The sequence below is a fragment of the Pinus tabuliformis genome, chromosome 3_1 (assembly GCF_031772625.1).
Source record: "Pinus tabuliformis cultivar Carrire ecotype Pingquan chromosome 3_1, CPIR1, whole genome shotgun sequence".
NCBI lineage: Eukaryota > Viridiplantae > Streptophyta > Pinopsida > Pinales > Pinaceae > Pinus > Pinus tabuliformis.
In genome coordinates, this window is record NC_142301.1 from 185901549 (window position 1) to 185921032 (window position 19484).

Below are 19484 nucleotides of genomic sequence, written 5' to 3' on the forward strand. Positions count from 1 at the left end.
TGATGGCTTACAATCAATTGCACCTCCATTTCTTCCCGCCGCTCGCTGAGAGATCTCAACCATCCATCAATTCCATCAAACGGCTAACATTGATTCCAAGCCCTTCATTCATTTTCAATGCAGTTTTCGTGTGTTTGGCCTAAACTATGCTTCCAAGGGAAGAGGGTGATCACCTACCAACACTCTGTGTAGTTAATCTTCAACTACCTCATTTAAGAGACAGCACGGCCAAGGAAAGAAAGTACAGCCTTGAGCAGTTAAACACCTTCAGCAGTTATGGACATTTATTCATACAACATTCTGCCTGTTCAAGGAGTACACCTAAGTACCAGGGGATGTCAAATTTTGTTCATGGAGGAAACAGATAGTAGCAAAGGCTCATATCAGAAAGTTAAGGTGGTAGGTGGCCCATTATGACCCCTCCACACATAGGATAATAGATATTTTGTAATCAACCTCCATATATACCCAAAAAGAAGATGTAATGAGGGTTGATGGATATTGTATTAATGTAAGGTTCAACTTTTGGAGACTGTAACTACTGTGATACCTGCAGCATATGGTCTTCATTTTTAGCTAATACAAGCTTCTTTTGTTGTTAATTGCTCACTTTCCACTTTTGTTCTGTTCCAGGCTGTGCCTACTATGCATTTGTTCATGTGCTCTTGATGTTTAGCATTAGAGGGGCTGTCATCCCACCTTTATGTTAGAATCTAGTATGTATTATTGAATGTGTATGCAGGTTTCTATTCTTTTAATGCCAGAGAGCTGTCATCTTGTCTGTGCATTAGGAAATAGAATTGCAGACCTCTTTATCGGTTGCAGCTGGCCATCACAGGGTCCTGTGCATCTACTAGTGTGATCAATATTCTCCATTTCCACTTAATCCTCAAACTGTGAGTAATTGGTGGTCTAAAGCCTTGTAGTCTGGGGGTGTTCACCCATGTCAGGGGTTAAGCATAGTAGAAGTGGTTATCTGGTTTGAATATGCATCATTCCTTCCATTCATCCACCATTTTCCAACATTTTATGTTGAGTTTGTAATGTTCCCGAGCATCTCTAAGATACAACCTAGGAGAGTTTCTTGGGGTGATAACATTAATTGGCGCCATTTCCGGTTAGAGGAGATTGAAGCTCAGCTTCCTTGGGAGAATGACACAGTTCCAGATTTTGATGATAGACAAGGTCTGGCCACATTTTTGGTTGTAATCATCTATCTGGCGACTCCACTGGAGGAAGACCAACCTTTGGCGACTCCACATTGAATTTCTGGTTCAGTTTGTGAGACATACTCGAAGAAATCCTTAGAAATCACCAGCTGAACTAGTGCCTAACCCTGAGAGGACTGTCAAATCGAAGAAAGCATCATAGAAAGGGGCATCAGGATCAGGTAAGCCTAAGAAATCTCATGCATCTCTGAAAGATAAAGTTATAGCTGAAGATATACAGTTTGAAGATTTAGAGCCCAACACTGTTAATAAGGAAATTCCTTCAGAGATCAATACAACCCCTTGTTTAGTGAATTCCCCTTTGAATCTCAGTCCAAGGAAAGTTTCCCATACAGTCCAGAACATCCCTTTGTCTCTTTCATCCATTTCATTGTTTCATACTGCTCAATCTGCCAGTGTTCTTCCTCATACCCCAGTGATGGCAAGTCAACAGGCACCCACTAAGATAGAAAGAATTGTTGCTGCTAGATATGGACCTTTGGTCTTGCCTGTTCCTTTGAATCCTATGCCTATGGGAGAATATCAAAAATATATGCCTAAGTTCACTGGCACAGAGGGAGTAACAACTGAAGAACACCTTGAAGCCTTCTACAGTTATGCTGATAATTTAGATATAAGTGAAAATGATGTGTGGATGAGAGTTTTTGTCTAGAGCCTTGATGGAGAGGCCAGAAAGTGGTTCAGAGAACTAGCCCCTAGATCTATTGCTGATATTGAAGCCTTAGATGATGCATTTTTTAAGCATTGGGGAGATAAAAAGGATTTGCTATATTACCATACTGGGTTTGGTAACCTGAAAAGGGAAAATGGGGAATCATTGCCTGATTTTAATAAAAGATTCAATCATATGTATAGTAAGATACTAGCTCAGGTAAAGCCTACCCATACCTCTGCCAAACTAACTTATGTCAATGCTTTTGACTCTGATTTTTGCCTATTGTTGAGAGAAAGGAGATGTGCTACTCTGGCAGACATGCAGGATGCAAACCTAGAAGTAGAGTCTAATATCATGGCTGCAGAAAATCTCAAAGGTCAAGCTGACAGAAGGAGGCAGAAAGGTCAAGCTTCTACTTCCTCTGCTTCATATTTAGAACCTAAATGAGATAAAATGACTAAGATGATAGAGTCCTTGGCTGTTGAAATATCTAAGCTGAAGGATGAGTAGAATTCAGGAAAGACAAGGCAGCAGAACACATTTTCTCCAAGAAATTCAAATCCATTCAGAAGAGCAAATGAGAAATTTCAAATAATTCAGAGGGGTAAAGAACCAAATGAAGAACATAAAGTTAAAGCTCCTTTCCAAAATGTAGTCATGGAGGAGGATCAATTTGAAGATGAGGATGAAATTCATTGCATGGAAGATAAAGGCAGTGTTGCATTTCTGACATTGGCTGCTTATGAAGAATCTTTGCTGCAAGAATAGGACAATCAGGAGTGGGATAGAGAAGCTGTTCTACAAACTTAGGAGCAGCGAAGATATAATCTAAGGTCAAATACAAAAAATGTCAAGGAGAATCCTGCCCAAAGAGCTGTTGTCCAAACAGAGTCACATAATATCAGACAGAAAAGACCAGCAGCTGATCCAATCATTCTCAAAGCTCTAATTCAAGAGGTAAAAGTTTCTGATAAGTTATCTTCTTCTTTCAGCTTTGAGTCAGAAGTCCAGAAATAAAAAATATCTATGCCTGTGGTAGATTTGGTAAAGAGTGAAATGTTTAGAAAGCCTATCCTTGAGGCCTTAGAGCCAGAAATCACACAAACCTCCATTGACTCTGTCAATTTGCAAGATGACAAGCCTGCCATTGTGCTTAGCCCCATGATTGAACCTGCTGATAATAATTTTCCATCTTTTTATGTCTCCTTGACCATTCATGACAAAATCCTCCACAACTGCCTGTTAGATACAGGGGCCAGCCACAATTTGATGCCTAAAGCTGTCATGGAAGAGTTAGGCCTTGACATCAACAGACCATATCATGATTTGTTCTCTTTTGATTCGAGAAAGGTGAAATGTCTGGGATTGATGAAAGATTTAGCCATTACCCTAACTCAGTTTCCCATGAAGAGTATGATGATGGATATTGTGGTAGAAGATGTCCCTCCCAAGTTTTGCATGCTGCTGTCTAGGGGATGGATTAAGAGACTAGGTGGGACATTACAAAATGATCTATCTTATGCCACTGTCCCAATTTTTGGAGGAGAAAGTAGGAGATTGTACAGAGAAGCACAGTTGGCATACATCATCAGTGATGAGAAGAATCCTACTAATCATCCCATATATGCTGTGGACACTGATTTTGGAGCATTTATTCTCCAAATAGAAGAATCTCAGAAGGCCTCAATGCAGCTCAGGAAACCAACAGTTCAGGCTGAAGAAGAACAAGGAAGTTAGGTTTGGGAGATGTTCTTTGATGGAGCATGTTCTAGGGAGACTGCAGGAGCAGGGGTGGTGCTGATATCTCCACAACAGAAGAGTAAACAACTGTCTTTTAAGCTGGCTTTTCAAGTCACTAACAATATAGTAGAGTATGAGGCTTTGCTATTGAGCCTTAATGCAGCAAAATACAGAGGAATCAGGAACATAAAGGTGTTTGGAGATGCCAATCTAATCATTCAGCAAAAATAAAACATTTTAGGCAAAACACCCAAGGTTGAAAGCGTACAGAGATGACGTATGGAGACTCAAAGGTTCCTTTGATTATTTCTATATTTCATATATCCCTAGAGCCAAAAATAAGCTTGCTGATTCCCTTGCTGCGTCTACTAGTCTATTTATCCATCCAATGCCTCCCAGACTGGTGTATGAAGTCCAAATGAAATATAGACCATCCTTGCCTGATAATGTCCAGCATTGGAAAGTTTTTGATGATGATGATGAGATAAATAGGTTTCTACAAGTCATTGATGAGTTTTCTGAAATTCAAATTGACCAAGATAATGAAGCCTTGTTAGAAAGCCCAAAATCCCAGCCTAGAAATAAAATTGGTAAAGATAGCATTGTCCAGCTTCCTAGTAATCATATTCCAAAGGGTTTAACTCCTCTTGAAAGACTGTTCGACTAGAATGGTGTGCCTTACAAGGCTGCCCAAAAAGAAGATCAATATGCAGTCTATAAGCATGATATAGGAAGTCCAGGTCAGCCTAGATACGTAAATTTGTCCACTCATCTGTCCGCTGACCAAAGTTCTGAATACTGCAAATTAATGAAGCAATTTGCTGATGTGTTTTCCTGGGAGTATAATGACTTGAAAACTTATGATAAAAAGATTATTCAGCATAAAATCCCTTTAGAGAAAGACGCCATTCCTTTCAAACAGAAGCTGAGACCAATAAATCCTATGTTTCTTCCTCTAATTGAAAAAGAAATTAAAAAATTGCTGGCTGCCAAGATCATAGTCCCTCTCAGATATTCAAAATGGGTAGCCAATTTGGTGGTAGTGAGGAAGAAAAGTGGAGAAATTAGACTGTGTGTTGATTTCCGAAACTTAAACAAATGCTCTAAGAAAGACAATTATCCCTTACCCAAGATGGAGCACTTGTTGCAGAAGGTATCAGGAGCCAAAGTGATGTCTTTCCTGGACGGATTCTCAAGGTTTAATCAGATTGCTGTGCACCCAGATGACCAAGAGAAGACTACATTCACCACTCCTTGGGGCACTTTTATGTATGCCAAGATGCCTTTTGGGTTGATGAATGCTGGAGCTACCTTTCAGAGAGATATGGATATAGCATTTGTAGGAGAGAAGGATAAATTTGTCCTTATCTACCTTGATGACATAACAGTATACTCCACCAGCCATCAAAATCATTTGCATCATTTGAAAAAAGTGTTTCTGAAGTGCAGAAGGTTTGGGATTTCAGTCAATCCTAAAAAGTCACAATTTTCTTTAGAAGAAGGCAAGTTGTTGGGACATAATTTTTCTCCTGCAGGTGTCTGAATTGACCCAGAAAGAGTCAAAGCAATACAGACTTTGTCTGTCCTGAGATCAAGGAAGGATATCCAGTCCTTTCTGGGTAAGATTAAATTTGTAAGGAGGTTTATCCCAAATTTTGCTGAATATGTGAAGCATATTACCTCCATGTTGAAGAAAGGAGCAGAGGTCAGATGGACTAATGCAACAAGAAAATCTTTTGACTCTATTAAAAAAGCTATTATGGAGGATACCACTTTAATAAGTCCAGATTACAACAAGGAGTTCCATATATTTTCATTTGCCTCTAAAGACACCATTGTAACAGTTTTATTGCAGGCAGATGAAGAAGGTTTAGAACATCTAGTAGCATTTTTCAGCAAGAAGTTGAGGGATGCTGAACTGAGGTATGATATTATTGAAAAAAAAGCATATGCTCTTATCAAATCCTTGAAAGCTTTCAGAGTTGACATTCTGCATTCCAAGATAATTGAATATGTACCCTCTGCTACAATAAAAGATGTCTTGACACAACCTGATGCTGATGGAAGAAGGGCTAAATGGATTGCAAAATTGATTGAATTTAATATAGAACTGAAGCCCACCAAGCAGGTCAGAGGTCAGGGTCTTGCCAAATTATTGGCTGAAGTAAATTACAGATCATTGGATATTGATTTCCTGTGCACAATTACAGAAATTGGTTAGACAAATAAAGAAGAGGAAGCATCTGAACCAGAGAGAAAGCATTCAGTGGCCAAGAATCTAGCTTCTTGTGATTGGTATTTTGCAATAATTAATTTCTTGCTTAAGCTAGAAATCCCTTCATGATTTACTCAAAGTCAAGCGAGAACTATTAAGCTTAGGGCAACTAAATATTGCATTAATGAAAATCTTCTCTACTGGAGGGATCCATCTGGAGTGCTTTTGAGGTGTCTAGAAAAAGAATAGTCAATAGAAGTCATGCAGCAGTTTCATTCCAGCTTGTGTGGAGGGCACCATTACTGGAAGACTACAGCCCATAAAATCCTTAGAGCTGGATATTATTGGCCCTCCTTATTTTCTGATGTATTTTCATTTGTTAAGTCTTGTGTCAGGTGCCAAAGATTTGAACGAAAACAACAGTTGAAGTCCCTGCCCTTAAAACCAATACTTGCAAAAGGACCTTTTCAGCAGTGGGGCTTGGATTTCATTGGAGAGATCAATCCACATTCTAGTGGCTAGCACAGATGGATATTAGTAGCCACTGACTATTTCACTAAGTGGATTGAAGCAATGCCTACCAGGAAGGCTGATCATAATGTGGTCATGAACTTTTTGATAGAGAATATCTTTAGCAGATCTGGTTGTCCACATAAACTAGTCACAGATAATGCAGTAGCCTTCAGGGCAAAACAATTGGTAGAAATGTGTGATTCAATGGGTATTAAACTGGTTCATTCCACCGCATATTATCCTCATGGAAATGGTCTAGCAGAATCCTCTATTAAAAGTCTGATAAGGATAATTAAAAAACTCCTGGAGGACAATAAAAAGAATTGGGATTCTAAGCTCAAGTATGCACTGTGGGCTGACAGAGTGACCGTTAAGAAATCCACAGGGAATTCTCCTTTCAAGCTGGTATATGGCACTGAAGCTGTATTCCCCATTCAGTTAACTCTCCCTGTGGAAAAATTACTTCAAAAGGAGTAGGATGAAAAGGAAGACATGGAAAAAAGGATCATTGATTTGGTAGAGTTACATTAGATTAGAGAGCAACTGTTTGAAAAGGCTGCAGCACATCAGAAAAAGATCAAGGATGCTTTTGACAGGAAGACAAAATCAGATAATTTTCAGGTTGGAGACTTGGTTCTGAAATGGGATGCATTGAAGGAAAAGAAAGGCAACCATGGGAAATTTGATGCTTTCTGGACAGGGCCTTTCATCATTTCTCAGATTCAAGGGAACAACACCTTCATACTGAAAAGTATGGGAGGAGAGGCAGTTTTTGATGGCCCAGTTAATGGGCGTTTTCTAAAAAATTATGTGGTTTAAGGTCTATGGCCTTAAAAGTTGTAAATATTTGGTTTTCATCAGTTTTGTGTTGGCAAAGTAGACTCCATGCCCAATGGAACAGTAGGAATTTTGCTAATTTGTTTTCATAAGGAAGGCATTGATCTGCAGGTTCTTGAGACCTCACAGGGAGGATCTCATCCCCAGAAGGAGCCAATGTTAGCTCTACTACATTTTGTTACTTTTGATGGATTAAAAATAGGTGTGGCGGCATTGTTCCGTGCTTTAAGAAAGCTTGCAGCACTCAGTTTACTTTCCTCCTTCATTCTCCTTATAACTCCATAGCCCCTGCTTTCCTTGTTCTCCTTTGAAAATCTGCGTAATCCCATGTTCCTCTGAGCCCCAAGCGCTAAGCATTACACACCATATGACCCAACCATGTGACTTGGCGCTTCCATAACCCTCTGCCTTAATCCCCATCGTCGATCGTCCTGATCCAACGGTCCCCACCACCACAGTCCTGTCTTCTCGTGCGCTAAACCCTATTCATTTCCTCACCATCGATCACATTCATTGTAATATCTGACGGTGATCGCGCCTCGCGCTCTCGTAACCTGCACATGCAATAACGCGCGGTTCCCGCTGTCACATCCACCATGCGTCACAATTTTATTGCATCGCGCCCCCGCATACGCAAACCACCTTAGCTCCAAAGGTGGTGCGGGGGATACCACTTACTGCCCGTACTTCGTCCCCCGCACGTTAACGTTCGCACACCTTTGCCGCTTGATAGTTGTTGGATCTGCCTGACTGCGATCCGACGCCCATGTTCGCCCGTCCATGTTTCCTTCCGATAGCTCATGAAATCTGATCTCCACCATCCATCTGCCAGATCTAATGACTTACAATCAATTGCGCCTCCGTTTCTTCCCACCGCTCACCGAGAGATCTCAGCCATCCGTCAATTCCATCCAATGGCTAACATTCATTCCAAGCCCTTCGTTCATTTTCAGTGCAGTTTTTGTGTGTTTGGCCTAAACTATGCTTCCAAGGGAAGAGGGTGATCACTCGCCGACACTCTGCGTAGTTAATATTCAATTACCTCATTTAAGAGACAACACAGCCAAGGAAAGAAAGTATAGCCTTGAGCAGTTAAACGCCTTCAGCAGTTATGGACATTTATTCATACAACATTCCACCTGTTCGAGGAGTACACCTAAGTACTAGAGAATGTCAAATTTTGTTCATGGAGGCAGCAAATTGTAGCAGAGGTCCATATCAGAAAGTTAAGGTGGTAGGTGGTCCATTGTAACCCCTCCACGCATAGGATAGTAGATATTTTGTAATCAACCTCCATATATACCCAGAAAGAAGATGTAATGAGGTTTGATGGATATTGTATTGATGTAAAGTTCAAATTCTGGAGACTGTAACTACTGTGATACCTGCAGCATCTGGTCTTCATTTTCAGCTAATACAAGCTTCTTTTGTTGTTAATTGCTCACTTTCTACTTCTGTTCTGTTCCAGGTTGTTCCTGTTATGCATTTGTTCATGTGCTCTTGATGTTTAGCATTAGAGGGGTTGTCATCCCACCTTTGTGTTAGAATCTAGTATGTATTATTGAATGTGTATGCAAGTTTCTATTGCTTTAATGCCAGAGAGCTGTCATCTTATCTGTGCATTAGGAAATAGATTTGCAGACCTCTTTACCAGTTGCATCTGGCCATCACAGGGTCATGTGCATCTGCTGGTGTGATCAGTGTTCTCCATTTCCACTTAATCCTCAAACTGTGAGTAATTGGTGGTCTAAAGCCTTGTAGTCTGGGTGTGTTCACCCATGTCTGGGCTTTAACATAGTAGAAGTGGTTATCTAGCTTGAATATGCATCATTCCTTCCATTCATCCACCATTTTCCAACATTTTATGTTGAGTTTGTAATGTTCCCGAGCATCTCTGAGATACAACCTAGGAGAGTTTCTTGGGGTGATAACACCGCCTACAAAACAATTTTAATATTCAATTAAGGAATCGCTACTAGTGTCATAATATAATATACCATATCTTGTTATTCCAACAATATACGTCATAATTCCTTTGCCAACTTGCAAATGTGACTGTTTTGGACACTTTGTGATCCTAGAAATCAAACTCAAAAGATACATAATGTTTGTTCTAGTTGTAGTGAAATACATGAGGCTGCCAACTAACTTCTTGAACAAAGTTGGATATACATTGGGTCTCTTTGCCTCCTTGTTGAGCTTTGTTTCTATTATAATTGGAATTGGCTTTTGATTATAGTCATCATCCTTAATCTCTTTAGCGCATCTATGTCATACTTCCTATGAAATAAAAAATTAAATGAATTTGATTAGATGACTTAAATACCAAGGAAATAACTCATTAGACACAAAATAGTAATTTCAAATCCATGCTCCATGTATTATTTAAAGTTTTCTTTTGATTGTTTTCCTATGAAGATCATATCATCAACATATAAATAACAATCAATATTTGACCTTTCTTATTAATCTTTATATACAATGTGAACTCATTATTTCTTTTATTAAACCCATTATTGATCAAATATGAATTAGTCCTGCTTATACCAAGGTATGGGAGGTTACTTAATCACGAAAAGAGTTTTCTTTAATATGCATATTTTTATCTCCATCCTTTTTATCACATATCATGGTGGATACTCAATGTAGGCTTCTTAATCTAAATACCATTTTAGAATGTTGACTTTACATCCACTTGATAAAAACTTCATTTGTTTTGAGTTGTTATGGCTAAGAAAACTCTAATTGAATCTAACCTTGAAACTATTACAAAGGCCTGACCATACCGGACTCTAGCCTATTATGCATAGTCTTTCACTATCAAATTGTGTTTGTACTTTTCAACTTTTCCTTTCTCATTAAATTTGGTATTGTAAATCCATTTTACACCAACACAATCTTAATCTTCTAGTGAGTCTACTAGATCCTATGTATTATTCTTCTCTATGGAATATGTTTCTTCTTCCATTGTCTTGATCCAATTTTATTATTTAATTTCATCTTCAAAATATGTTTTGACAAGTGTAAAATTTGAAAACACATCTAGGCTTTCATATATTTATTTCAAACTTATAGTCTTTGTAGACCTTTGAAAATAAATTATAGGGTTAGGTCCACTACTTGATTGAAGTAGAAATATATTAGGCTATTGGGTTATATGACTCACATTGAACATAATTTTTTGGAGTCCTTGCTAGAGTAGATCTAATTGATGATTGGGTTTATAAAACTTGTAGTTTGTCTTCTGTAATATGCTCCTCTACTAGATCTTATGCAATCTTCTCCTCTACTAGATCTTCTGCTTGAGGTATTAATATTGTTCCAACAATTATAATCTTATCTATTCTCTTATCCCATGCTTCAAATTCTTTGAATTCAACATCCCTATTGATTATTACATTCTTTATAACTATCATTTACACAATTTATATTCCTTGGACTAATCATCATACCCAAGAGACATAAACTTTTCACTTTTATCATCTAACTTTCTTCTCAAATCTTTAGGAACATGAACATATATCACACAACCAAATACTTAGAAATGTGCTACTTTGTAGGTCCTACATGCCCATGCTTCTTGTGCAACATTTGAACGTTTCTTATTGGAGTATATATATCATTATTGACATGAGAATACATATTCACGCCATTTTTGAGAAACAAGTAATAACATACCCAATATAATTCCATCTCTCTGAATTGTTTTTTCTCTCACCTATAACTTTTAATGATCTCAAATAAATGCTTGAATGATATTTATAACATCTCAAAGAGGTAACTTATATTATTCACTACTTTAATGAGAGATCTGTTCAAAACATGAATAGAGCAAACTAGTATTTTTCCCCAATAATAATTTGACTTTTTTTTTTCAACATGTTTCTAGTTGTATTAATAATGGTTATGTTTTTCATTTTTACCACACGATTTTTCTAAATATTTTGGTGCCATGTTGCTTGCAAGAAACATAAAAATCGTTTGAACCATATACACCTCCTCTATATGACCTTAACACTTTAATTTGATGGACACTTTGCTTCTCCACCTAATTTTCATATTTTTTTCAATAAAGTCTACTGAACCCTTTATATTATAATCATCTATGAAAATTAGGAATTAGTAAATTACTCCTAGTGAGATGGTTTACATTGGACCACGCAAATCCATTAATGAATTATCTCCAAAGGTGCCTTTACCCTATAAGGCAATCATTTATGGAAACTATTCCTATGTTGCTTTGTCATAATGTCTCTCACATGAATTAGTCAGCTATTGAATGGGAGGAAATATTTTAACCATACTTTTTTGACATAATTATTTTAGGCCATTAAAATGTAGATGACGAAATCTGAAATGCCAGAACCAAATTTATGCTAAACATGTTTTCCTTTGGGAAAATGAAGTATCCTATCTAACATAATTCATGGCAAGAGGATACATTCTATTTTTTCATCTTTACCTTATCAATCAACATTTACTAAGTTGTTTTTCATATATAAAATAATGATGTCCCCTAAAAATTACGTTATACCATTTTTGGTTAAGTTAGCCAACACTAATGAGGTTATGTTTCAAACCTAGGGAATAATACACATCTATTATGTGATTTTATAGCCTTTCTTGGTAAGGATGTTGACCATTCACTTTCCCATATTATTTACAATATTATTTGTCCCCAATTTAAATTTATTCCTTATTGAATCATCTAGGTTTGTAATTAAAATTCTATTTCCTATCATATGATTGTTACACCCACTTTATATAAGCCAAATATTATTATGAGTCTCTTAGATAGCATTAAAAGTAAGGAATAAAGAGTCCTTATAGCTTTTAAAGGTGTTAGAATAGTTTTCATATTGTTTGCTAAGGCCAACCTTAGTCTTCCTACATTCATATGAATAATGACCTATCATATTACAGTAAAAGCACTTAACCTTGTATTTTTCATACCCCTAATTTAGTTGTGAGTTTCTATAACTACTCGTGTTTGATTTACGAGGATTTTTATATGGTATCTTTTGTCACTCTAAATATTCCTTATTATCTCTTTGGTTATGTTGGAAACATAATCCATTGGGGTTTATGTGAACTGAGCTTATTCACTTTAGAGGAAGGCAAAAAGATTCAAGTGAAGGCAAATGGTCATTAGAAGTCCAAGAGACCTCTTGAAATATGAAACTAAGGGCCAAAAATGTGTATTGATATGCATATTATGTTAATAATGTGCATCTCATGTTTATCCTAATTTATGTTTATTTTCATGAGTGAGTTTGACATGGTATCGGAGTAGATTCCTTCCTAGCCTACCCAATTGTGTGAGAGCCACAAGCCATGGGAATATATACATATTTTCTGGTATGGCCTTTCATTGACACTTTTTTCACCATTCAATGCTTTCCACTCTCCATTCTAAGTGTTACCCTAACACTTCTTTAGTTTGTAACAATGCATGTTAGTTATGTGCAGCTTTTGCATTCAAGTTTTCCAAGACACATTCATTCTTGGCATTACTATATCCCTAACCTATGACTACACATATATCATAATGTTTGAATGTTATCTAAAGGTCCATTACTCTTCATACGTCACTTAGCATGCACTACTAGTATTATGCTTGCATGTTCACAACCTCTTTTCTCTACATTATTTCCCTATTTAGCGTAAAAACCCTTTCTTGAATTATTGTGCACTGCGAGTTGGCGAGTGGAATCCAAACCATGAAACCAACATCAAAGCTTAGCTATCTAGTCTAAGGGCACCGACAACAGTGAGTAGGTTGAGACATGAAATGTCTAGAGTGATTGTAATTCATTGTCTTCTATTGTCGTTGACACCAAGGATCCAATTGAAGCCAAGAAGATGATCCCATTTTTTGATCTTAATCTCCCCACATTGATCGAAGATGATGCTTAATGGATAGTATTTTGTGCTTTTTTATTTCCTTGGGGAAGCCCTAGTGACTGGGGTAGACATAATGTGTTTATTGGATTTAAGTTGGATTGCACAGCAAAGGAATTTTGTTGATATGAGGGATGGCTTTCATCATATGTAAATACTACGACTTACCCAATAACATGGAGTAGTAAATCACCAATTGTAAACACATCATTGACCAAATCAAGGTTATCATAATTTCTCGAGAATTCCCCTCTTTACACTTGAATTAACATTTACCCCCTCAAATTTTATTAACTTGGAACACAATATGCCCCCTTAAATCTATCACCTAAGAATTGTATATCCATTTACATGTGATTTTACAATTTTTCAACTATGCCAATTAATGTATTCTCTATTTTTCTTAACCTTCATATATTTCCATTCAATTTACCTTCATAATCTTAGATGCTATTTCCCCACTTGCCAATAATGACATATTCTCTGCTTTCATGTATCTCAATAGACCACACTATTGAGAGAGTGGTCCATGTATACCAAATTTTGATCCATCATCTAGGAATAACATGGGTCTCCCAATATCATGCTGTTGTAAACCACCAATAATATATCCCTTATTAACCAAATCAAGATTATCATAATTACTTTATCACTTAGTCAGGATTAACTAAATAATTATCACTCCCCATATGATGTTTAGTGATATTTGGATTTTCATATGACCATATATATATATATATATATATATATATATATATATATATATATATATATATTATGAAAGCAATTATTTATTCATGTAATAAATAATGTAATTTTTTATGTTTGGAATTACCAAAATACATACTATATGGATTTAGGGTTTCGAAACTATAGAATCTTGAAAGCCTCACAATGTACATTGACTTCACACTCCTTTTCTCTTTCAAAGTCTCCCAAGGCTAGAAATCATGGGGTATGAAATGGTGGTGGGCCTTCTCATCTTTGCTTCCATGGTATGTGCAAGGAAATCTTCCAAGTACTTGCCGAGAGATGCTTCAAAAAAGTAGTGTTAGTTGCTCGACCATCGAGAAGAGTGTGACTGCAGGGATATAGAGTGATGGCTTCGACTTTAGATAGTGGAAGCCTTTTGATACCATTTTCTTGAAGGATGATGAAGAGGATATCAAGGAGGACCCTCCCAAACATGATGATATAAGCATTCAGAATACCGATGATCCTTCACAACCCATGCATAATGTTATAGAAACATAAACGATCCTTGAATATGATCATCCTACAATTGTGGCACATAAAAATGATGGGTTGGTGGGCTCAAAGAGAGTCCATGTTTCATAAAGTTTAGATTTTGATAAAGAACACCCCCTTTGTGGTGTCTATGACTGAGTTGGCACTTTTACCTGTTGATCCACCTTTGGAGGGATGAAAGAAAGTCCAAAGAGAGAAAGGAAAGAATGAGAATTTAAGTGACTATTATAACACTTAATTTCTCTTTTGTTCTTATTTTTATTTATTTTTTTGAATCGAGAGGCTTACTATAGTCTTGCTCATACTTATAATGAATGCATCTAGCATTTACAAAATGCATTTTTGTTCCTTTCTAAGTTGCAATAAAATTACAATTTTTTTCCATGGAAGAAATATATATATATATATATATATATATATATATTTCATATGTATACCTTCTTTCAATCATAGAAACCTATCATACATGTAAAGATTGTTTCATGCTAGTATATCCTTCATCATAGTCAAGAAATGTGATGCTAAAATTTATTGACTTAACACCCTTGCATTTATTAATCCAAGCATAACGGCCCAATGCCATATAAATTAAATGACTAATAAATCCCCATAGGCATTACTTCATGATAAACATCAAAACACTTCATAATACATTTCACGTTGTTAAAATTGAAAAAAGAGGATAAAGATTAACTAAATTATAACTTATTATTATTAATTATGAAAAAAATTAATACATAAGTTAAACATATGTACACTTAAAAAACATGTAACAATATTGAGATTCACCCCAATTTACCATGGATATTTTTAATCTATAAATAGGCTTTGTTACAATAACATGGGTTACTATCATGGTTTATTAATACTATATGCCAAAAAACTAATAACTCATTTCATATGACATTTGTATATATCACTTTATTTTTAAATAATCAAACTAATTAAGAAGTCCAAAGTCATACTTTGGAAATGAATCTCAACTTTAATTTGATTTATAATTACTATTAAAAATATTTTAGAATTAAAATCTTTTCTTTTGTCTAATAATTATTAATAATAAAATTAAAATTCTGAAAACCTTGTTTCAAAATATAAAACCTATTTCTAAATTAACAAAAAAACAATGTCACGAATATACCTCTTCATATTGCAAACCATCACTTATACATGGTGCTTCTTTGTCGTTGCACCCCATGTTAATTAGCGTTTCCTCATTGGTACGATGATGTTTCAAATACCACAGTTAACACAGACGGTGATAGGCAATTGCATTACAAATTACAATAGGAATTATTGTAGTTCCTTGCTTTGTCCGAAAACAAAACTATCATGTAGTACCTGTTCCGAAGACCTTCATGTAATTCAAAAGCATGTAGCTATAAAAACTGATGAACAATCGCATGAACCGATAGGTTCTGCAGCTCTGAAGCTATAGAACCTGATGAAAAATCACATGAACCGATAGGTTCTTAGCTGAATCATACCTATCTTGAATCTAGACACCCTCATGTTTTGACACTACTCACCATCGGCATCTCCTGTGAATGCTCGGAAAGAGTCAAAAGCTTAGAGCGTTTTACATTTGGGACAATAATTTCGTCATTCCAATTTCGCCAGGTCCCCAGGTTGAACGGTGTTTTCTTTGCAACCATGAATATACTGGCATTATAGCATGTGATGAGTTTATTTCTTAAATTTATATATTTTTTTAAATAGTGGTCAAACGAACAGTGAGGACAATCATCTCTAGTTGTTATCCACTAACGCAGAGTGACTTATCACTATTATTCAAGGAAAACGAGGCCACCTAGAATTATGTCGTTGAAAAACCATGCCATCTAAAATTAGGTCTCTGGCCACCTAAAATTATGTCACCTAGAGTAAGAAGAATTTGTAGCGTCCAACAGAGATTGCATTTGCTTTGTATAGTATTTGATGATATAATTTAACTAGCATACATTAGGGGAAAGGAAACGCCCGCTACTTCAAGGAAACGCCCAAGTGAATAAAATGTTTTTGGAAATATAAGAAAAGTGTGTTGGAGGGTTGTTAGATAACTAATAGTTTGGAAATATAAGAAAAGTGTGTTGGAGGGTTGTTAGATAACTAATAGTGAATTTATTTAATAGAATTATTAGAATTTATGAATAATGTGTTTAACAATATTTTAATTTTTTTTTAAGTATTAGTATTACTAAAGTTGAATGCATACCAAAGAATTTCTGAAGAAAAATTATGTTTTCATTTGAAATTAAAATTAATTAAAGGTTAAATATTGATAATAGTTTTGTATTAGTTGTTTTAGTTTGAGAACAAGAGGTCTTTCAAATGTATATATGATTACATAGAAGAATAAAGATTATACATGTTGATAATTTTGTAAAAGAATAATGATTTTATGGTTGATATTGGATTACTTGACAATGTATGATCAATTTAAAAAAAAATAAGTGGTGTTTAATAAGTTTCCATTTAATTTTTATACATTCTAATAGTTCGAGGAGATGAAGCAATGGATTGTTGGATTGAGAATAAATAGGTAGTGATGCTACTTTTGGATGAACATAAATGAATACGTGTTTTTACCATATATGTGATGTCTATGTTGTTTCCGTAAGGGTCTACCTTTTGAAGTTCATGTCACCTCCTAGTCCACATTATAGACATGTGTGGGCTAGAAGAAATCTATCTACTTCAATTTTCATTAGTTTGGGAAAACAGATTTTTTCCTCTCTTTATATAAATGATAGATTTGAAATATAGAATGAGAACTCTTGATCATCTTTTCACGTCAATGTTTTCCTAATACAATCACTACCCCTAAAATCTTTCTTGCTTATGTGGGAAATTACTATGCTACTTAACGTATAACATATACAAGAAAACTTGGGAAACATCAAGTTTTAACTTATTATAAGAGGGCGTGCTATGATAAATAAAGAGGGTGTGAATCCTAAAACAACTTGAAACATGCTAGAAAATGAATGAAATAACCAAAACTGTAAGAAACAAGACATATCTATATGAAATGTGAAAGATTGAGGAGGAAATTAATCACACGAAAATTATGTTGAAAAGTGCATGAAATTTTCCATTTGTAATGGACAACAAAGCAATTTTTTGTGTGCTACCGTTTTTTGAAGGACTTGTCCCAACATATCAGAATACATATTAGGATGAACTACCACTAGATGTTTGTTCTTTGTTCTATTATCTTTAATATTTTAGTTATTAAATTTCCTTGGCCTATATAATTAGATACCCAAAATAATTTACTTAGTTATATCAAGGTTTTTCTACTAACAAATATACTCTTCACATTACTATGGAAAATATCCTTTCCATCATTTTTCTACATGTACAAATTGCATCAATTAAAATTAGAATAATTGATATGGTTCTAACAATGAAATATATAAACTATTGTATATAACACAAATTTTTTAGATTCTCAATACTATCAACGAGTCAACAAATTAAGATTCATATAACCTTACAAGATGGACAATGTTTTATATAAAATGATATCCTTTGCATGGGCAGTACCAAGGATCATTGTAGGAATCACGATGAATGCTTAGATAAATTCAATGAAAAACTTTTGATTTTCATCACTCTCTTTGAGAGGAGATAAATTCAACAATTGTTTATCTGGCAACTTTATCTTCCTTATATAGTGAAATGACTAATTAGGTACACTACACCCTCTTTCCCCCGAGAATAACAAGGTGTAGACAATTTATTCATAAACCATCAAACATGGATGTAAAGAGAAGCAGTGATTGGATTTTATACTTTTAAGAAGAGATTTGATAAGTTCCACATACACAATTAACATTTGATATATCTTTCAAAATGAAGTATAGGATCATATGTTCAATGCCCCTAGTGAAAGAGTTATGATCAAAATGGAGTCTAGGATCACAATTTTTTGTCGTCTACTGAAAGAGTTACAATCATGTATGAACCTAGACAAATAATGTAACAAAAAAGAAATTTAGGACAAAGTATCATTTGTATTACTCAAATAATATAATAATGTTAATATTCTAATCCTATATGCAATACAACATTAGGAAACATTATAACTTTATCGCTTTAACTATTTGTTCATTTGTCATAATCTCTCATGAAAAAATAGTGACAAGCATCCCTACTTAAAAATAATTTTGGACACGACCACATTTAACGTGTGCAAGTAGATATATGATAAAAGTGGAGATGTCACATATGGTGTCCTTTCACATAAATGCAATTAAACATGCAACTACCATAATGACTTATTTACATAAAAAAGTTAGAAGGTGCACATGATATAAATATGGTGATAAAACACTCACACATTCCATATCAACTTTATAATAAGAAATTACAAATTTTCTCAAAATTGCATTGTCCAATTCCAACAAAAAAGACCATTTTGTCTATATAATTAGATTATGCAATACAAATTTGAGAAAGATTGTGATTTCTTATTGCTTATATTAAACACACATATGGAATTAAGAACACAAGATAAGATAAATTGTTTAATGCATTTATATTCACAAATATAATACATATACTACATTCCTATGATTGTTAGATTCATGTTCCAAGGTCTCTTGTACTCTAGTGACTGTTCACATTCCACCACACCAACCCTTAGCGGATTAGGTGTCCAACATCTCCCCTCCCCCCATTAATATGCAAGTGTATATATGAGTCCAAGAAGAGAGTTGTAATACAAACTGCAAAAAATCATGCCCACAAATTGTTGAATGTTCTCTTTGAAATGATGGTATAGGTGGGAGAACTTGAGGTCTCAATTGATGGTGGTTTAGGAATGACCACCAACACTGGAACACTTAGTTCAATTCTTAGAACTCTTACAAATCTGGAAAGTAGTTGTTAGTATTTTTCTATTGGAAGTGTCCCTAATGCTTTGAAGAGGGAGACCATTGAGGTCTTAACCTGAAATGCTTAGTGTAGTTCCCAAAACATTTCCAAATATGGAAATAATTTATTAGTATTCTGCTAGAGGAAGTGTCCCTAATGTTCTAAAAGGGTAGACCATCAACCTGGAAAAGGGAGGTCTCAACCTGTAGAAGAAGGGAGAACCTCAAAATAAAAAGGGAGGTATCAACCTGCAGTGGTTTAAGGA